Here is a 23,612-nt window from a genome sequence, read left to right on the forward strand (position 1 = left end):
CACACTAAGACTCTGGCTGTCATTGACCATAGTTCAGATAGACATATTTCTTAATTAGCCGTACACTGTCTGCTCCTGTTCTCCTCAAAGTAATTAACTTGATCAGAAAGGACCTTGCCTTGAGTCACAGAATTAAAGAAAAGAAAAACTAGTATGCTAATAAATCAAACTGTATTGAATATTCTAAAATGATATGTTTATCCTAAGCTAATTAGTATGCATAGAGAGTGGTTTAATTTAAATCCCTAAGAGATTAGACTGTGGAAGTGAGCTGGGGAACGTGGTGGAGGGATATACTCATTTATCTGGTTCAAGGTGTTTCAGCTTTACCCGCAACAGCACAGTGTGGAACAGGAATATTTGTGATCTACATTAATAATGGGTTTAAATCGAACATGACATGACACATTGGATAATTACTGTTTTTGTTTGTGGGATTGTTGGATATTCCCTCAAAGTCACAGAGAATCTGGGATTACGTGTGTGTGCGTGTGCGTGTGCGTGCGTGTGTGTGTGTGTGTGTGTAAGAGAGAAGGAAGGAAAGAAAGAGACTGACAGACAGAGAGACAGACAAACAGTGAGAAAGAAAGAGAGACAAAGAGAGCGAGCGAGAGACTGACAGAGAGAGGCCAGGAGATGATGGAGCGTTTCATGATGGCCACTCTAATTTGTCCCAGAGAATGAAGTACAGTAGAAAGCTTCCCCTCTCACAGGTGCTTTATAGGCTCACCCTATGCCCTTGATGGAATTACTATTCATTTTGTTCTGAGTAGAAGGATGCTGGGGGCTGCACCCTATTCTCGTATATACACACACACACTCAAGTGCACATGTTGAGTATAGAGTGTTAAAGCAGCTCTATTCAATCCCAGACAGAATAGGGAATATGGTCCCATTTGGGACACATTCTCAGAGACAGCAGCAGATCACAGAATGTGCATGCATGTATGTTCCTCAGGTGTACAGATGTGTTGCTCTGACACATCCATAGTTATATTGGTTGTACTTTATTGTATATTACAACAAACTATTACAATGTAAAATGAGTATTACATTATTATAACCTATTGTTTACTTACATCATAGTGATGTCAATAGTGAGAGTGGTTTAAATACATAAAACGGTTCTTTATTAGCTGTTTACCAAAAAGGTGGCGCGTTGCCCACTTTGCTGTTGAAATTAATCCCAGACTTACCCCTCAAATGCAAAAAAAATATGATTTATTCATGAGCTATGAATCATGAATCTGTCAGTGGTCTGGCTGTGGCATTCTGAAGTCAAAAATATTATAATGTTACTGTATCTGCTGCATGTTCCCATGAAAACCGTTTAAAACTGTTGTCTCTGTCACACACTTCCATTCATGTGTTTTTGTGTCAGAGAAAAAAAAAGAATAAATCCTGTTTATATTACACTCTGACTTATAAATTTGACCCTGAAGCTTTTATTTCCCCTTTTTGAATCAATATCAAATGGGCTATATTATATTATGTATATGTCTTTAGGCATACCGTCTGGCTGCTCTATTTTTAATATGATCTATTTAGGGAAATTGGAAAATCCGTCTCATTTAGTTGTGAAAAGTTTGAAAGACGACACATGAGGGACTCAAAGATCAATAATCTCATCAGTAAATGAAGACATGATGTATGCTGTCTGGGTAGCCACTCCATTGGAAATATAAAAACATGGTATTGCTTACATTGAATAAATTACTAAAAACGGCATACTTTTTGTATATCGAAACAAACTTGGGTAGCACTTTACACTTGACATTAAGTTGATGTTATTGTACACCTGTATTTCTGAAAGTAACATTTGGTTACCTAGCGACTTTGTACAGGAGTTGTTAGACAAGCACAATTGAGTTGAACAAAACAAAGTAGACCTTCAACAACATAAAAAGTTTAACCAACTAGTTTTTAGATGTAATGTACTTAAATATAGACATTGTAATTTACAGTGCATTCAGAATGTATTCAGACCCCTTGACATTTTCCACATTTTGTTACGTTACAGCATTATTCTAAAATGTATTATTTTTTTAATCCCTCATCAATCTATACACAATACCCATATTGACGAAGGTTTTTAGACACTCGGGGACATTCAGAAACTTGTCCTGAAGCCACTCCTGCATTGTCTTGGCTTTTTGCTTAGGGTTGTTGTCCTGTTAGAAGGTGAATTTTCGCCACAGTCTGAGCTCCTGAGCGCTCTGGAGCAGTTTTTCATTAAGGAACTCTCTGTACTTTGCTCTGATCATCTTTCCTTCGATCCTGACTAGTCTCCCAGTCCATGCCGCTGAAAAACATCCCCACAGCATGATGCTGCCACCACCTTGCTTCAAAGTAGGCATGGTGCCTGGTTTCCTCCAGATGTGACACTTGGCATTCATGCCAAAGAGTTAAATCTTGGTTTCATCAGAACAGAGAATCTAGTTTCTCATGGTCTGAGAGTCCTGTGCCTTTTGGAAAACTCTGTCCTGTGCCTTTTTACTGAGGACTGGCTTCCATCTGGTCAATCTACCATAATCTCCTGATTGGTGGAGTGCTGCAGAGATGATTGTGCAAGTTCTCCCACCAATTGTGCAAGTTCTCCCACTTAAAAAGATGAGAGAGGCCTGTAATTTTCATCATAGGTGCGGACTCCCGGCCGCAAACCTAAACCTATATGGGAGGGTCTGTGTGGGCATCTAACCTCGGTGGCGGCTCTGGTTCTGGACGCCGCCCCAGCTCTTGTAGCACCGACCTGTGGATCATCGTGGAGGCTCTGGACTGCCAATCCTCGCCGTAGGCCCCGGGCTGGGGACCCTCGCTGCGTGGATCATCGCCGGATGTTCTGGACTGGGGACCATTGCTGGAGACCCAGGACTGGGGACCGTCACTGGAGACCCCGGGATGGGGACCATCGCTGGAGGTTCCGGACTGTGGCCCGTTGTTTGAAGTTCCGGACTGTGGCCTGTCGTTTGAGGTTCCTGTCTGTGGCCCGTCGTTGGAGGTTCCGGTCTGTGTACTGTCGCCGGACGCTCTGGACTGGGTACTGTCGCCGGACGCTCTGGACTGGGTACTGTCGCTGGACTCTCTGGACTGCCAAGGCACACTGTAGGCCTGGTGTGTGGTGCCGGCACTGGTGGTACCGGGCTGGGGACACGCACCTCAGGGCGAGTGCGGGGAGGAGGAACAGGGCGTACTGGGCTCTGGAGGCGCACAGTAAGCCTGGTGCGTGGTGTTGGCACTGGTGGTACTGGGCTGGTGACACGCACCTCAGGGCGAGTGCGGGGAGGAGGCACAGGATACACTGGACCGTGGAGACGCATTGGAGATACAGAACATAGAGCTGGCTCAATACGTCCTGGCTGGATGCCCATTCTAGCCCGGCAAATGCGAGGAGCTGGAATAGAGGGCACCTGGCTAGAATAGAGCACTGGAGACACCATGCGCATCTCTGCATAACACGGTGCCTGACCAGTTACACGCTCCTCCCAGGTCCATCTCCCCATTAATTGCTGCTACTCCTTTTCACGCTGCTAGGTCCTGGTTTGGTGGGTTATTCTGTCATGTTCGTCGTATAGAGGAGACCAAAGCGCATCGTGATTAGAATACATTCTTCCTTTATTAACAAAGAACACGAAGAACACTTAAACAAACTAACCAAAACAACAAAACGAATGTGAAGCTAATAAACAATGAGTACTGAAACAGGCAACTACACATAGACAATAACCCACAAACTATCCAAGGCATATGACTACCTAAATATGGTCAACATTCAGAGACAACGATAAACAGCTGCTTCTGATTGAGAAACAATCTAGGCAACCATAGACATAAAACCCCATAAACACAAAACAGGACAGGACAAAAACACATATATCACCCTCGTAACACACTAACCTAACCAAAATAATAAAGGAAACAAAGATAACTAAGGTCAGGGTGTGACAGCACTGTACACACAAAACACCCCTTTGGCCCCTGTAAGCTGGATCCCCAACTGCTTGCCAATTTACATGATCTAATCCTTCTTCTACTGTATATAGACTTGATATTAGTCAGTTAGTCAGTTTAAACAAAAATAGGAGGACTAAGTAAGTTTTTCAATTTGATATAATTAAACCTAGACATTCTCATCTTTATACCAAGCTCCACCTCAGCCTCTTCAAGCTGAATCTGCTTACCAATTTCCACTCCCTAATCATTTATACTGAATATATTGTCCTTGTTATTCGAACAATCGTCAAACAATCCAGGAACATATTTTTTTATTGAGTTTATAGAGCCATTGTGGCATTGTCTGAGCATGCATGGTTAAATGTAGGAATCGATTTTGTTAATGAAAAATGCAACAGATGGTGGATTTAAATCCAGTCCCAGTCGACACCAACACATTTCCTGCCACAGAACGAAGGAGAGAGAGGATTAAGGTAATTCTTCGTTGCTTTTTTCTTCATTTATAAATTCATGACCAGTCAGGAAAATTTAAACAAATGTAGAATTTAAATTTGAAAAAAAGGTTGACTGGTTGGTAACTTGCCGACTTATCAACAGTCCCAGGAATGTTCAAATGTCAACAAGCACAACGATTAAAATGTACAAATATTAGAATGGAAAACAGAGTTTGAGACATTATACAATGCATAAAAGCCTCACATCATTAGCAGTCATTCACTGGCAGGCACACAACACAAGCCATTGAAGGACGTCCAAAGAGCAAGCAGCCCAGAAGAAAAGAGAACACTGTTGTTTACTCACACAGTGGAGCAGCTGCTCAAAGATAATAAAATAACAAAGACATTAAGTCACCGTTTGCGGCTTAATTCACCTCATACCAAACCCTTGGTTTAGGAAATCATGTTTTATTCCAGCTTTAAATGAATGAATTAAAAAAAGACTTATAGACAAGAATGGTCAATTGTAAATCCATTAAATTGACAATTGACTTCGTGAGATTAGTTTAATTAACCCCAAACCTGAAAATCGTCTCTGGTAATACTCCTTGTCTCCTTCACTTTACTATAAAAAAGCACAATGAGCCTTTACTACTTGCACACGCACGCACACACACACAAACACAGTCTTGTATAACTAACACACATTTCAGTCCCATTCAAAATCCTATTTTTCCTAACCCCTACCTTAGCCTTAACCCTAACCTTAACCCAAAAACCTAACCTTAACCGTAATCCTAAACCTAACTCTAGCTCCTAACCCTAAAACTGACCCCAAAAATAATTCTAACATTAACCGTAAACCCTCTAGAAATAGCATTTGACCTTGTGGGGACTAACAAAATATCCCCAGTTGGTTAGTTTACTATTCTTGTGGGGACTTCTGGTCCCCACGAGTATAGTTAAACACGTCCACACGTCATATGGCAAACGATCAAACTGCCAACATCCAGATATAGGAACAACAGCAGGTAACGATAAACATGTGCTACTACTCGATGCAGTAACATGAAGAAGGAGGCGCCAAGGCTGACATATTGTGTGTGTGTGTGTGTGGGGTTGACAGGGTACCATTAAATAGGATGAAAGTGGAAGGCCTGCCCGCCTGCCTGCACATCGGTTTGTTCCAGAAGTGGGGACCCACATGGCGACTCCCCAGCGAGTACACAAGCCAGTGGCCATGGCAGATGCCTAGGACGCAGAGCATTAAGTGTCACATATTTGCATATGTTGTTCGGCTGCGCTCATAGCTGCAAGCACACTGAGAGCATATGTCTGATGAAGGTCAGTGATTTGAAAACAAGGCGCTGCAGTGCAAATGCTCTGCTACTTTCCTCATTCTCCTTCATCCGAGATCCCAAAAATATGCACGGAGAGAATGAAAGCTTTTTTTTGCGGGGGGGTATATTTAACCTCTTATTTTTGTTCGCTCAAAACGACCTCATTCATTTGTATGAGTTACCTTCAGACGAGACCCGTGACACTTGTGGTCGTCGTAGAGCCAAACGGAGAACAGCATTGTGTTTGTGAGAGTCTCCCCTTTCCATAGAGTGAACATAACCATTTGGACACTACAGAATTTTTTTGTGAGAATACCAATTTTCGGGATGTCTCATGGTCTGACAAACACAGCTGTAGCTCGGCCGCCTTCCACCGCGGAAGGTCGAAATAGATGGATGTGGTGGATTGAGACTCAGCCCATATCTCTAGCTTAACCTTTTACTGCAGTGGGCTAAATCAGGGTCACACAGAGTGATTATTGGAATATTTAAACAAATCTATTTTGAAACAAAGGTATACACTTCACACACATGATTGTGGACTTAAAAAAAAGAAGACACCTGTACCATGTTACATGTACTGTAGAGTTGAAATGTATACTTTTTTAAAGTTTGCATGCTAATATTATATTTTATATACAGTACATCCCAGAAGACTAAAATAAGATAAAACTATTTGGCATAGAAACACCGGATTTTCGTTATCAAATTATGACAAATATTTATAACATTCCACTCATGAGGCCAAAGAGGGCGCTTTTGGTCATTGGCTGCAGGAAACTATACTGACGGATTTTGATGTGAATTATTGTATTATTTTACTTAGATTGGCGCACGGGTGCATCAATAGACTCTCAAGGATTTTAAACACATAAACATACTGCCAGAGGAAAGTTACAGTGCCTTGCGAAAGTATTCGGCCCCCTTGAACTTTGCGACCTTTTGCCACATTTCAGGCTTCAAACGTAAATATATAAAACTATTTTTTTGTGAAGAATCAAAAACAAGTGGGACACAATCATGAAGTGGAACGACATTTATTGGATATTTCAAACTTTTTTAACAAATCAAAAACTGAAAAATTGGGCGTGCAAAATTATTCAGCCCCCTTAAGTTAATACTTTGTAGCGCCACCTTTTGCTGCGATTACAGCTGTAAGTCGCTTGGGGTATGTCTCTATCAGTTTTGCACATCGAGAGACTGACATTTTTTCCCATTCCTCCTTGCAAAACAGCTCGAGCTCAGTGAGGTTGGATGGAGAGCATTTGTGAACAGCAGTTTTCAGTTCTTTCCACAGATTCTCGATTGGATTCAGGTCTGAACTTTGACTTGGCCATTCTAACACCTGGATATGTTTATTTTTGAACCATTCCATTGTAGATTTTGCTTTATGTTTTGGATCATTGTCTTGTTGGAAGACAAATCTCCGTCCCAGTCTCAGGTCTTTTGCAGACTCCATCAGGTTTTCTTCCAGAATGGTCCTGTATTTGGCTTCATCCATCTTCCCATCAATTTTAACCATCTTCCCTGTCCCTGCTGAAGAAAAGCAGGCCCAAACCATGATGCTGCCACCACCATGTTTGACAGTGGGGATGGTGTGTTCAGCTGTGTTGCTTTTACGCCAAACCTAACGTTTTGCATTGTTGCCAAAAAGTTCAATTTTGGTTTCATCTGACCAGAGCACCTTCTTCCACATGTTTGGTGTGTCTCCCAGGTGGCTTGTGGCAAACTTTAAACAACACTTTTTATGGATATCTTTAAGAAATGGCTTTCTTCTTGCCACTCTTCCATAAAGGCCAGATTTGTGCAATATACGACTGATTGTTGTCCTATGGACAGAGTCTCCCACCTCAGCTGTAGATCTCTGCAGTTCATCCAGAGTGATCATGGGCCTCTTGGCTGCATCTCTGATCAGTCTTCTCCTTGTATGAGCTGAAAGTTTAGAGGGACGGCCAGGTCTTGGTAGATTTGCAGTGGTCTGATACTCCTTCCATTTCAATGTTATCGCTTGCACAGTGCTCCTTGGGATGTTTAAAGCTTGGGAAATCTTTTTGTATTCAAATCCGGCTTTAAACTTCTTCACAACAGTATCTCGGACCTGCCTGGTGTGTTCCTTGTTCTTCATGATGCTCTCTGCGCTTTTAACGGACCTCTGAGACTATCACAGTGCAGGTGCATTTATACGGAGACTTGATTACACACAGGTGGATTGTATTTATCATCATTAGTCATTTAGGTCAACATTGGATCATTCAGAGATCCTCACTGAACTTCTGGAGAGAGTTTGCTGCACTGAAAGTAAAGGGGCTGAATAATTTTGCACGCCTAATTTTTCAGTTTTTGATTTGTTAAAAAAGTTTGAAATATCCAATAAATGTTGTTCCACTTCATGATTGTGTCCCACAAAAAATACAGTTTTATATCTTTATGTTTGAAGCCTGAAATGTGGCAAAAGGTCGCAAAGTTCAAGGGGGCCGAATACTTTCGCAAGGCACTGTATGTCTTAGGCAGCCGGGGATGTAGATTATAGGAAATATGAATTAGACAAGGGTTTGTGATTGTAATTATCTGGGGCAAAGGTCTGATGAAGTCCCTGTTTGTCTGTTGGGGAAGACAAAGAACAAGACATGGCAAAACTGGGGAGGAGGGGACGGCGGTTTGAACTTTGTGGAATTATCTGGGTCTACAATGACAGAGAGAGAAAAAGAAAGAGGGAAAGAAGAAGTGATACTAGAAAAGTGAGGTGAAGGAAGATAGAGAGAGACAGAGAGACAGGGAGAGGGAAAAGGGAAGAGAGAACGAGGCAGCCCCATTGGGATTCAGGACATGCACATCAGTGCAAAAAAGTGGAACAATCAGTGCGGCATCCTTCTTTTATTAGAGCCAGCTATGTCTAGAAATTTAAGACAGCCATATTTTTAGAACCCCATCAACCCGGCCTTTGTATAGCTCGATAAAATAGGCCTTCTTGTTTTGTTGTAGATTGAGCTTGACTTAATCTCCTTCTGTCTCTGATAGAATAGAGATGCTTTTGTTGAATACCTTTTACAGAGGAGGAGGAGGAAGACAGTGAGCTGAAAATATATGGAACACATAACAGAATAATGTTGCTGTAATGTGGCTGCTCCTCCTCCCAGCATTTAATGCCCTATACTCAACATGTGTACTTGCGTGTGTACAAATAGGCATTGTTTTTAGAAATTGTTACATACTAAAACAGGACCTCACAATCTTGAGGAGAAACGGAGCAGCATAAAGAACTGTTATGAAATAGCTTAAGGGAGTTAGAGAGAGCGAGACAGAGAGAGGTGAAAAGGAGAGAGCAGCCGTCGCAGCGCAGTGTGGTGGGAGGAGCTATAGGAGGATGGGCTCATTGTAATGTCTGGAATGGAATAAATAGAATAGTACCAAACACATCAAGCACATGGAAACAATGTGTTTGACTCCATTCCATTGATTACATTCCAGCCATTACAATGAGCCCATCCTCCTATAGCTCCTCCCACCAGCCTCCTCTGTTGCAGAGAGCAAGGGAGAACGAGATCAAACAGTGAAAAATAAATAGATAGCAAAAGGCAGAAGAAAGAGAGAAGGATAATAGCCTAGCCAGAGATATCAGGGGTTCCCAGAGTCCCCATAACCTTTCTCCCTAGAGAGTTTATTAATCACCCTTTTAGACCTGTCAGCCAGTGGGTGGACCCATTATACTCAGAGGCGCCCACCTTTGTGCCTGAGACAGTGGCTCCATTTAGGGATCTACCAAGGATGCCTCACGTTCGAAGCGTCGCACACAAGCCCCACCTTATTAGAGGAACATAAAAGACTATGAATAAATAAACAAAGTGAAGTGGGGCAGGCGACGTGACGAGCATACAGAAATGGGTGCTGAGTGGAGGACTCGTTAAGATAAGACTCTGGTTGGGTTGCCTGGCTGGCTGTGTGGCTGGATGCTATAGAGTACTGGACTGACTTCTGTATTTAGCCAAATACTGTTGTGCTGAAAAGTACAGCCTGTCTAACCGAAGCTGGTGACGAGCTGGGGTATGTTTTAATACATAAATAGCTGATGTGCTGGTATTTGGACCCAGAATGCATTATGTATTGAAAAGTATTGAAGATAATCAACCCATCTCAGGATCATTCTGTTGACAGGATATTTAAGTTGGTGCGGGAAACAGCCAGGATGACAGTGTGGTAGAGTGGGTTGATGCTCTGGCATGTAGACTACAGTAGAGGTGAGTCACCATTCCCTAAGTCTCAGTATGTGGTGGGTCCTCAGACGGCTGCAGGAGCCAGAAGTGCAGGCATCTTGTCAAGGGGGGAGAGAGAAAGAAAGCCATGTGGATCCAGGGTTCAAAGAGACTACCCTTGAGCTGTCAAGCTTGCCAGAGCTCTTTCCATGAGGCTGGTTGGTTCAACCTTGATGATGGTAATTTCAGACCAGGCACTCCTGTGCTGAAGCAATGTATGAATGTCGAACTTTGATGAGGGTGGGGGACACAAAAGCATGTGTACAAATTATGAAGGGCTACAATGGTTTGCGGGTCTGCGTGCCCACATTCATACCCACACATGCAGTCAGAGCCAACACTAGCCCTTTGGGGGTGATGAACTGCATCTGGGTTGCTCCGTGTGACACCCCCCCAAAATTTCCTGGTGATAGAAATCAGTCCTATTTAACACAACTGACTGTATGCAATGTCCAATCAGTGAGCAGAAAAAAATCATATTGTTCAGTTCGGGACTCCGACCCAGTTATCATGTCAACACAGCTGTCAGTGCGGCTGCAAATTGCGACAAACGAGACATGCACAATGGAAAATGTATAAACAATTCTAGACATCATCACTAGTCATGGTTTATGTACATGATCTGGCAGCTAGCTCAATTGTACAGCCAGCATTTTATCCCTATCGATGCTATTACAATTACCAAACATTTGGATAAACAAATCGTTTATGAAACCATGATATGATGTACTGACAGGATTAGATGTTGCATGCAATTTGGATTGCATTTTGTGTAACCCAAGCTTTAGTGACTGACGTAACAAGAGAAAAACTGCTGATGCAAAAAAAAAATGTTTACACATTGTTTTGTGTTCCACTTAAAAATTCTGTAACTGACTGGGGAAGAAAAGGGTAACAATTTATTTAATTAGTACAGTGCTTCATATACAGAATCTAACATGAAACAAATTCTGTACATGCTAAATCATCTCTTCAAAAGCCTTCAGGTATGTTGGTGCTAGTTAGATACTCAGTCCAGGGAAAGCAACTCAAACTAAATGTTGTACCTGAAATACAGGGGAACAGACTGTTGTTGGATGTGGTAGCCTTTTCATTTTTCAAAAATGCAAAATTGTACCTGTACTGTAGATCAGTACAACACTTCCACTAATAGGTGGCAAAAGAAAATAATCAATTAAAAGCCACGCACCCACTAAGGCACGCCTTGAATATAATGTTCCTCTACAATAGACCAGTTAAACTGATACAACACTTCCACTTACGGGTGGACAAAAATAACTAAATGAAAATCACGCCCCCACTAAGCCATGCCTCCAATATAATTTCCTAGTGTTCCTTTTCGAGTGGATTATAGAGTTACCACACATGACTGTACTTATCAGTGACAGAGACATGGTTGTTGAATTCAGGTCAGCAGCTAATGCCAAGTGAGATCCTGGGCAAATATGTTTTTTTTTTTTAAATACTCTTTGTGACAACACAGGTCTTGTAAGGCCTTATTTTGAGACCTAGTTTTAACCTTGTACATTAGCGGACACTCATGGTTTACAGGCCACAGCATGCCTGCAAATAAAGTTGCAAAATTCTAGTGAATTGCCAAAAATTCCCAGATATCATGGTTGAAAGATTTCATTCTTCCAGGACATTTCCAACTGGGACTTCTGGAAGTTTGGGAATTTTACCAGAATTTTGCAACCCTCCCTGCAAGTCACATTATGTTGGCTTGCAAAGTGAAGTTTAATTCCTATTGGAATCCAGCCAGTGTCAAGAGCTCCAACAGTCAGAATTTTTATTCACCTGTATTCCAAATGACTGCTAGGAATAAGAACATTATAAGAACACTACCTAAGCCATTTAAACTGGAACAATCATTTTAGGACCGGGTGCAAAAAATCTTACTAACTGATTGGATTTGTTTAGATAAATGTATGGTATTTGTCTTTGTGTAATATTAGATTAATCAATCAATCAGTGTGCATGCAAAAACACAGACTGATACAGTTCAGAACAATTCAAAAATATCAATCTGCAGTAGAGCGCGCTAGGAAATATGACAATGACAACGATTAGGGTAAAAATTTGCTTAAAACTAGCCTAACTTTTTGTCTGAGACACATGATGTTTTTATGAATCAGAGCTAAATTGTTTTCGTGCCCGTTCTGCATTAGCCACAAATGGTCACCTCATTCAGATAAATAATACATTTACCTTGTTTCTTGTTTCATATTCCTCCTGCTGGCTGGCTGAGGCTCACTGCAGGTTGTCAGTCGTCACTTCACTTTTCGGAGCGCGAGGGCCAGGGTGTGGGGCCACGGCATAGAGCTGTAAAGACTTCAGATCCGCAAAGTGATTGGTCAATAATCAAACAACCCTCGGGTGTGTTGTATGTTTATCAGTTTTTAACACATTAATTGCAGGAATTGACACTTTTTTTTTGACATTTATACAAATCATGTTGTGCCAACACAGTGATTGTGTTAAAAGTAACATATTTTCTAATAGTGTATTTACTCTCCATGTTTACTCTCCATCATCGCAACCGTCCATATGATAGTTCGTTAAGATTAATTCAGGCTCATTTAGCAGGGCTCCGTTCCACATCACACTAGTGCACTGCTTTTGACCAGGGCCCATAGGACATTAGTAAAAAGTAGTTCACTATATGGGGCACCATTTGGGACCAATGTCAGGTGTTGTTCAGCATGAGGTAGAATCATTGCATTTTACATTAGTCAACAGCTAAGTTACCACATAAACCTCCAGGGGTTTATAATTGACCAATTGACTAAGTGATCAATAAATAAGGCATTAGGGCCAATTAGGCTGGATCATGTTGCTTTGTTACAACAGAAAACATCTGTTCTTCCTGCACTATAGGTCTACCTTAAAAGATGTGTGACTTAGAAGGGGCAGAAACGAGAGATAAATTACTCAGGGCAACTATTCCATCTGTTTTATTTAACTTCTGTATATAGCATATGCTGGGGTCTGAGTGCAGGAGATATGCAGCTAATGAGAGTTGTTAAGATTACCAACCCATCTCAGGATCATTATTTTTACTGGATCTTCTTGGCCTGTTCCCAGTTAAAGGTAGTGTGGAGAGCAGACACCAATTAGAAGATGTCTGCTCTTCTTCATACAATCCCTTCATCCTTCACGGTTCACAACAACCGCAAACACCATTTTCGCATTTCATTTTCCATTCATGATTTTTCTGACTATTGAAATTACTTTCTGGAGAGCTTGAACACACTTGATAAGTAAGAAATTGGTAAAAAAGCAGCCCATCTTCATGGAAAGTGCATCGCCTCACTGCATTCAGACTGAACCCTCCTGGCCTTGTATACTCTAATAATGTGTAGTAGCTATTTACCAACACCCAAAGACACTGCGGGAGGATGCAGAGCAGGCTCCCACTGATATCTCAGCAGCATTAAACGTGTCTTAAGTCATTTCAATAAAGTTCAGGAAATTTGTGATGATGCATCAACAAACGAGATGGATGGTAGCAAGTGAACGAAATAGAGGGAAAAGAGGTCATATTCACTGAAAAGATAATGAAAATAAAGTGGAATAAGTCACACACACAGTACTGTATACCAGAGGAGGCTGGTGGGAGGAGCTGTAGGAGGACAGGCTCATTGTAATGGCTGGAATTGACTAAATGGAATAGTACCAAACACATCAAGCACATGGAAGCAACATATTTGACTCCATTCCAATGATTCTATTCCAGCCATTACAATGAGCCAGTCCTCCCATAGCTCATCCCACCAGCCTCGTCTGCTGTATGTACTCTCTCTCTCGCGCGTGCGCGCACACTAATGGAATACTAAGCAAACATTCCTCTGCCCTATTCCTTGTATATTCCTTTACACTGCTTTTACATTAAAACACAAAAAAACACATGATTTAAAGAAAGTGAGTTTTCCTATTTTCCGATACGGCTCTTTCGCTTAAAAGTATAACTCTAAAAGTATAACTCTATCCTACCATTATGTATTCTCCATAACTTCATCCATAGATCCATCCATACATTTGGCATCTTCAGAGGTACACTCTTAGAAGTAAAGGAGTCTGGAGCCTGCCACACAGGGGGAACCTTTCCAGTTCAAAAAGCTTACTCAATGATTAACTCTGAAAAGGGTCTTCAAGGAACCCCTGTGTAAAGGTTGGTAGGTGGTAATATTTTTTAAAAATGTTTAATATAGTGTAGCAGTGGAATTCTATCAAAAGATTGGAGATATGGCTTATTGGAGGCGTGGCTTTCAAATAGTTACACTGCAAATGTTAAGTTCCCTGGAATGTTGATACATCCTTCATATTCTAATATAATATTGATAACATTAACATTGCCAATTACACATATCATTATTGCAGTTGTGAGATTTGCATATGCTTCTGAGGAACTCATACACCTCTGTAAGCCTCATTGAAGCTACACAACTGTCAGTATTTAACCACAAGGTCCTGAACAGTCATTCTTAATATCATGTAAAATAGTATTTTGAGTGACTAAGATGTCAATCCATATTATGTGTTTTGGATAGAAATGCTCAAAATATTTGAAGAAGTAATTTTTCTCTCATGGCTAACTACCAGAAACTTTGAAAAGACAGACTAAGTGGGCAGGGAGTTTATATTCAATGAGCTTGCCTTGACTGACAGCTATTTGAAATGCCTATGTCAACCAACTTGAATACAGTGAGCAGTGTTGCAGTAAAATCATCTCAAACTAATTTGGTGATTATACAAAGCAAATCAAACAACGTTGAAATTGCATCTGTAACCAGGTTTCCATCCAACCTTTTCATGCAAGTAAAGTACATGTTGGACGGGCCTGATGGAAACAGAACATTTGTCAAAATGTGCTTGACAAGGTGGGATTCTTTTTGTGTCTATAAAATGAATATGTGAGAAATAGCTGTGGAAACGCTTTTAAGCTCAAATATTGATGCAATAACCATCATATCGAAGTAAACTTGGAGTCACGAGATGACATATTGTGGGGTGCTCCCACTACAACTCAGGAAAGCATGCAGTTAGGCTACAGATAAAATACATTGCGATGAACTTCACAGGGTGGTGAAAGTGCAATGTGACAAATAAAAAGAATCACCCTCTTTTGTCCATAATGATCTCACAGTGTAGGTTATACCCACACGGTATATGTAAACTGTTGGTAAGAGCGTACGTGCCAGTACCGGAGTGGGGGAACATTCGCTATATAACAAAACCAAAATCAGTAGAGTTGAAAATGCGATGGAAACCCATTTAACTTGTATTTTGTATTCTGAACATAGGAATTTAAACGCAAGAGTCATTTTTATTTGCTCTTTGTCATCACAAACAGACTTTTATCCACAACAAGTCAATTTGATGAAATCAAATCTTTGGTGGGGAAATGAGCATAGTGTTTTATTCAGATTTTAGAATAGTCGAATGAAAATCTGCTGCCAAATTGGATATAAACTAGCTCATGGTGTCAAAAATTGTTTTATACATCTCCCATTTGGCATTGTTATTGTGAACAATGCAGCACTAACGGATGTGATGACTGTATGACTGATGACTGGAATTCTGTATGACCCCCCCCCCCACCCTTTTTGACCAATGTTGGCTGAAAATCTAGCCAGTAACTAGCTAATACCAGACACAGATGAAGGGTGAAACATATAAATATATTTGCCATAGATGAATAGTGTAAACTTTTAATTATATTTGCTGATGCCCTTCAGTCAAATTTTGGCACCAGTAAAGTAGCTATCTAGTTAAATTATATAAACCACACCCCTCTGCAAACACAACTTTTCTGGTGTTGGTTACAAGCTGGTACTTTTTTATATCAGGTAAGAGACTATCATGTTACCACTGGTGTATTAAAATGAGAGTTAGGGTCACCCTATCTTCTTAATAACCCCACCTTCCAAGTGTTCGACAAAGGGGAGTGGACCAGTAACTTTATGATCAATCGTTATTAATGTAGAAGCATCACTAGTTTTTCATACTTTCATCTGGTTTAATCCAAATATAATTTAATTTAATTTAAAACATGATTTGAACTGTTTACAACCTGTAACATGTGAAGACAATAAAACCACGCATATACTAAGTCATGTCTCCAGTCCAGGGTTCCTACATTGAAACATTTAGGGTTCTTGAAGAACCCCTCAACTAACAAAAGGTGCAAATATGAACCATTGACTAGCAATGGTTTCTTAAGGAACTCCAGGGTTTATCGTCACCACTAATTCAAAGAGTGTATATTATCTAACAACTGTTGAAACCTTGGAGAAATGTTATCAAAGTAAGGAGCCTGCTTCTTATTCCTCTCCATCACATAGACCCGTAGCTTGACAACACAGACATAATCACACACACACACCCACATGGCAATATACACAGCTAGTATATGTACATTGCTGTTGATTTGTTGCCATGGTAATATGGGAATACAAAACTTTGCCAGGTAAAATCATCAGGGCCCCCAACAAAGACTTGCTCTGTGGTCACATTTTCGCTTCTTTGATGAAAACATTTGATGAAAACACTGCAGGACATTTCAACAGAAGAATCCCGGTAGATACAAAGGCAATGTTTGACTTAACTCGAAACGACAGTATATCATCATTATGTACTATATCAAATCAGCAGGAGCTACATGTATTTCTTTGAAGTACTTAGAGGTATATGCTAATATTGAATAATCATAATGTTTTTATGAACTGGAGATGTACCTTGAAATAAAAAAGGATCAAACACATGTGGGAGTACAGGTCAATCGTGAGAATATGATATAAAAATAAATACCTATATGTTGATAAACCCCTTTTTGAAAATATGAACTTTCATGTGCCTTAATAATAAACGTGATGTACACTTTACCTTAAGTGTTCATTAATTAATATGTAACTAAATAGTAAAACATGTATTTATAACATAGTAGTTACATGTAATTACTATGTAATTACTAAATACTATGCAATTACACTGTAATACGGGTTTAGCGATATGTAATTACATATCCTTGTCGGAGGTTATTCCAAATGTGTATTTACTCATGATTTATGTACAGTATATGTAATCACAAGATGTCTTGGTGTGTAGCACCATACTAACAATGCATCCTATTGTGTAGCTTTATTGCATATAACTACATAAGTCACTACCAGCAAAATAAACTAGGCTAGGACTGTCAGCTGTCGTAATACCCTTTCGTTAACTGCAGCTTCAGTTATCTTATTTCCATATAATTTGGCTTAAAGGATGTACTGAATTAAATGTAAGAGCAATGTGTTTACAATGAATATGCATGTTTCTATAATGTACCTACTCAAGAGCAAGCAGCTTAATGTAAAGCGAAACACATAATGGTATAACCTTTGTAAAAACGATGTACCTGCCTTTGAAAAAAGGGATTTAAGGGTTTATTTCTCTGGCTTCATAGGTGTAATGTAAGTGACATGTTGTTCAAAATAATATAATGTATAATGTTAATGTAGGTACTTCAAGTAAAGTGAGTAAAGAGTAAGGTAAACATTTTTATTACAATCATTGGAAAAATACACTTGTTACAGCACCTATAAGTGAAATTGCAATGTACGTTCAATGCAATTACATATTTTGCAGGATACATCAAAATGTCAGGTTTTACAATTTTGTTATAAAGAAAAGTTTCACAAAAACAATGTTTCAACTTAGGAACAAGCAACTTAATGTAAAGTCAAACAGATTGTGAATTACTCAAATAATTACTATGTAGTTAATACAGTATGTTACAAAGATGGCAGACACGGACACCCAATACAGTACTTGTAGTTGTGGTCTATGGGAATTCATCTCAATCTATGAAAAATGATGTTACAGCACCTTAAAGTGTAAATACTATTTACTTTCCATATTATTAAATATTTGTCAGGGTATATCACAATTTCAGTTATTACAATGTCGTTTTAAAGAAAAACGTTGTTTTAAAAATGTTTCTACACAGGAACAAGCAACTTAATGTCAATTCTGTGATTATCTTTCGTGGAACGTGAACAGACTGCTCTGTCCACTTCACATCTGTAGCAAGCGTCAACCTTTTACAATACTTTGTTTATTTTTGTTTAGAATTTACAACCAGAACATGCTGTATCCTTAGCAGTTAAACATACAGTGCATTAGGAAAGTATTCAGACCCCTTGACATTACAGCCTTATTTTAAAATTGATTAAATAAAAAAATCCACATCAATCTACACAAATAATACCCCGTAAAGTCAAAGCAAAAACAGATTTTTATACATTTTTGCAAATTATTTACAATTAAAAAAGAGAAATACCTAATTTACATAAGTATTCAGACCATTTGCTATGAGGCTCGAAATTGAGCTCAGGTGCATCCTGTTTCCATTGATCATCCTTGAGATGTTTCTACAACTTGATTGAAGTCCACCTGTGGTAAATTCAATTGATTGGACATGACACCCGTCTAAAGTCCCAAAGTTGACAGTGCATTTCAGAGCAAAAACCAAGCCTTGAGATTGAAGGAATTGACTGTAGAGCTCTGAGACAGGATTGTGTCGAGGTACAGATCTTTTGGAAGGGTACCAAAAAATGTCTGCAGCATTTAAGGTCCCCAAGACAGAGTGGGCTCCATCATTCTTAAATGGAAGAAGTTTGGAACCACCAAGACTCTTCCTAGAGCTGGCCGCCCAGCCAAACTGTGCAATCGGGGGAGAAGAGCCTTGGTTACTGAGGTGACCAAGAACCCGATGGTTACTCTGACAGAGCTCCAGAGTTCTAATGTGGGGGAGAACCTTCCAGAAGGACAACCATCTCTGCAGCACTCCACCAATCAGGCCTTTGTGGTAGAGTGGCCAGACGGAAACCAATCCTCTTGAAAGGCACATGACAGCCTGCTTGGAGTTTGCCAAAAGGCACATAAATGACTCAGACCATGAGAAACAAGATTTTCTTGTCTAATGAAACCAACATTGAACTATTTGGTCAGCGTGCCAAGCGTCACGTCTGGAGGAAACCTGGCACCATCCCTGGGGTGAAGACTGGTGGTGGCAGCATCATGCTGTGGGATGTTTTTCAGCGGCAGGGACTGGAATACTGGTCAGAATCGAGGGAAAGCTGAACAGAGCAAAGTACAGAAGGATCCTTGATGAAAACCTGCCCCAGAGCGCTCAGGACCTAAGACCATGGCGACGGTTCACCTCCCAACAGGACAATGAACTGAAATGCACTGTAAATGTGTGCAAAATCACATTTATAGGGTATATGGAGCACTTTCATGCGCCTCGTTTCAGAAAACCCTCTTACTTTCTCTCACATGTGTGTGGTGTGTCTGCGTGTGAATGAGTGTGCATAATCAGTGTTTATTTTAACTTATATGTGATAGGGAGCAGTTCATTAAGCCTCTTCTCTTTTATAGCATTGCTTACTTTTGCTATTGCATTTTTAGTGATGCTTCTTACATATTGGTTGAGCGTCACTTTAGAGCTGTCAAACACTGTCTGTGGATGAAGGAACTCTGGAGCCACTAGCACGATCTCTGACAGATGGGCACTCATCGCCAGTGTTGCGATTCACACCCACGCTGTGGAAAGCAGTGGATATGCGTCCCTTCTTTTTTTATGTTTCCAGGACCTTCTTGTACATTTTTGCTATGTTGTCCAGGGTTTTGGATCATACAGTTCATAACATAAAGCAATTTATTAATGTGCATGCTGAAATCTGAACACAACAGCATTTATTCTAAACAGACATATTTATATCTTTCCTTCTGCATAACTCAAATAAAGCTTAAGCTAGAAAACCAAATCAACTTCAGCATGTACAGGATGATTGAGGATGTTTAATTAGAAACCGTGATAACACTCATACTGAAGATATTATATAGTAACTACATAGTAATGCTATTAGTAACAACAATGTAGGTAAATATTAATTGCAATGTAATTACAGTTTGGTTACACATGTTATTACAGAATACCTCCGTCTGAGTCCTGCCTCCCCCATACCTTGTTCGCCTGTGTAATAACCTACGGCTCTAAACAATGTTACCATGTAATTAGAGTTGCAATTCCAATAAAACTAAAATGTTGTTACTAACATAATTACTATCTAGTAACTAATACTAAGTATTTACTATTACTACTCAGGTCATTTGTTAATTTTATACTTTAATCTATATAAAATATGCCATATGGTTTTGCCAAAATTATCAGATTGTAGAGTAATCTTAATTACGGTGTTGGAAAACCGAGTGATAGTAGTAACGTAAATTGCCAGCTGGCTACACTTGTGCACAGGCGCAGAACAAGCTGTTCAAATTTTATGATAACTCAACGTTGGGGCTGTGTGAACACCGTGTTTATATAATGATTTTGTGATTAACTCTCGTCTGCTCTATCCAATGCTGGGTGAGGAGCAGTCAGCCAACTGTCCGGTATGTGCATTTTAGCCTTAGTGTCAACTGCCCATGTGCATTATGCCTAAAACTTGCCTTTAAAGACAAGGTTCCATGCTAAAATACCCACAAAGTAACAGTGTAAGTCACTTACAGAACTCCTAAGCAGTTGAGATTTCCCAAAAGTAAAAATGTATTTGAGTGTTTTGAAGGTAAAAGTGTAGGTTATCAGTAATATTTTTCTAATGCATCTGGACCTTGTTTCAGAACTCTACCCATAATGCACTATTTTATGACAGGAGGGTAAACCAGTCAACGAAAGAACAAGGCTAACTCATGCTAGCTCAAAGTTTACCATCTAACGCCCCTTTGCCGGCTAGCCTATGCAGGAGTGAGCTAGCTGCAGTTCAACCTGATTTTAATAAATTAACAGGAATATGTATTGCCATAATATGTTTTTGTTGAAATAGCTGACAGCAATTCAAAGACGTATGACCTTAGTTGAAAAAATGTAGTAAATATGCTGGGAGAGACAGAGAGCTGATTGCTCGTGTTCCCCTTACAATCATCGGGCCTTTCCAACGTGACCAAGGGATTTTCCATGGGTGTGGGCAAATATTGTTGCATGTCTACTTTATGGTAGTATTGAGAGGATTTTAATGTAACTTTTCTTCATTTGTGTTCCATGAATATCCATGCCAAATGACAGCTTGATTGTGCTAGCTTGCCTTTAAACACTTAAAAAGTATCTACTGTTCTTTCAATGAATACATGATCTACATGTTTGCAGTGTCATGACACTTACTACTGCATTTAGCAGTTTCATTCATTTGTCCTGTTTTTTTTTTCTAAAAAAATGTTTTCGCTGTCTGAGCTTGAAAAATAAGAGCTGTTGTCCAACTCACACATCTTGTCAACGTTGTCCCCTGAAACATGAAGTGAAAATTAGGCATAGGTTGCAGAACAAACCTTTTCCAGTAACACATAAAGAGAATGACTGCTGAACCTGACTGTGAAGTGCTTGCAGCCTGCCGACGACCCGCCACAACCTGTCAAACAAGTCGTTTTTCCCCCCACATGATCTGTGTTCAGGTAATTAAACAATAGGGATATCAAAGCATTGAACTGAATCCCTCCATTTGCCACTCACAGGCACTCGTACAAACGCTATGATTTGTTATTGATAAGATGTAATTGATTCCTATACTTTAACGATCCGATTTCTCAACATTTCTGTTAGTGGTTCCAAATGATTTGATTTGATTATTTATTTAACATATTTATTTAATTTTAAAGAATTTTAAAGGCTCTGGGAAGATCAATGGAGTCTCCAGCTTAAACAATGAACATGTGCCGATTTAAAATGATATAGAATTGCATGAATTAGTAGTTGGGGTATTTAGGGTAGTGAAATAACCTTTTGTGATGCGAAATGACACATTAGCTGTGTTAGCTGTGTTCATGTCGCATACAAAGAGTCATATTTGCCTAAATTGGCGTGAACAAAACCAAAAAACTTAGGAAGACTTCTTAAACTCTGTCTGAGGAAACAAGGTCAGAGGAATGATTTAACAGATAGTAAGGTTTAGAGACACAGCTCTAGAGTCGAAACTTGTAGCTATCATCATCTTAATTACTATGACTCTTATTGTACGTGAACATTCTCTGTCCCTTACTTTAAAACAAACCTTTAAAGAAGCCTTTAAACCATGCAAATAAACTTACTGACAGAGGAGGCAAGACCTAGGGAAAGGCTCTGACCCCCTTGTTCTACAGTAAAGGGAGAAATAAAGATAGCATTCAGGCTAATGTCAGAAAACAGATGATTGGTTACAGTCATTATCAAATCAAATCAATGTTTATTTGTCACCGAATACAACAGACCTTACACTGAAATGCTTACATACAGGCTCTAACCAATGATGCGGAAAAAAAGGTGTGTGTGTGTGTGTGTGTGTGTGTGTGTGGGTAAGTAAAGAAATTAAACAACAGTAAAAATGAGTGGATAACAGGAGGGCTTCTTAAAGAAAAACTAACAGGTCTGTGAGAGCTGGAATTCTTACTGGTTTGTAGGTGATCAAATACTTATGTCATGCAATAAAATGCTAATTAATTACTTAAAAATCATACAATGTGATTTTCTGTATTTTTGTTTTAGATTCCGTCTCTCACAGTTGAAGTGTACCTATGATAAAAAATTACAGACCTCTACATGCTTTGTAAGTAGGGAAACCTGCAAAATTGGCAGTGTATCAAATACTTGTTTTCCCCACTGTAGGTTTAAAGATTAACTTCTTGTTAAACCAACCACAGTGTCAAATTTATAAAAATGCTTTACAGCGAAAGCATATCTAGCCCAGAACATACCTAGCCCAGAACATAGCCCAGTTGACAAATTATTACAAACAGAAACCAGCCAAGCAGAAGCGTTACAAAACTCAAAAATAGAGAGAAGATTAATCCCTTACCTTTGAGGATCTTCATATTTATTTAACTAGGCAAGTGAGTTAAGAACAAATTCTTATTTTCAATGACAGCCTAGGCACAGTGGGTTGTCAGCTCAGGGGATTGAACCTTGTCAGCTCAGGGGTTTGAACTTGCAACCTGCTGGTTACAAGTCCACCACTCTAACCACTAGGCTACCACTCGTTCAGACTGGTCTTACTCCCTCATATATAAGACTACAAGCCTGAAACGATTTCTAAAGACTGTTGACATCTAGTGGAAGGCATAGGAACTGCAAATTGAGTCCTTAGTCAATGGATACTGTAATGGCATTGAATAGAAAACTACAAAACCAACAAAAAAAACTACTTCCTGAATGGATTTTTCTCAGGTTTTCTCCTGCTAAATCAGTTCTGTTATACTCACAGACACTATTTTAACAGTTTTGGAAACGTTTGAGTGTTTTCTATCCAAATCTACCAGTTATATGCATATCATATCTTCTGGGCCCGAGTAGCAGGCTGTTTAATTTGTGCAAAAAATTCTGAATGCTGCTCCCTACCCTAGAGAAGTTAAACAATTTAAAAGCAATGCAACCAAATACTAACTGAGTGTATGTAGACTTCTAACCCACTGAGAATGTGATGAAAGAAATAAAAGCTGAAATAAATCATTCTCTCTACTGTTATTCTGACATTTCACATTCTTAAAATAAACTGGTGATCCTAACTGACCTCCGACAGGGAATCTTTCCTGGGATTACATGTCAGGAATTGTGAAAAACTGAG

This window comes from Oncorhynchus clarkii, chromosome 11, assembly GCF_045791955.1.
Source record: "Oncorhynchus clarkii lewisi isolate Uvic-CL-2024 chromosome 11, UVic_Ocla_1.0, whole genome shotgun sequence".
NCBI lineage: Eukaryota > Metazoa > Chordata > Actinopteri > Salmoniformes > Salmonidae > Oncorhynchus > Oncorhynchus clarkii.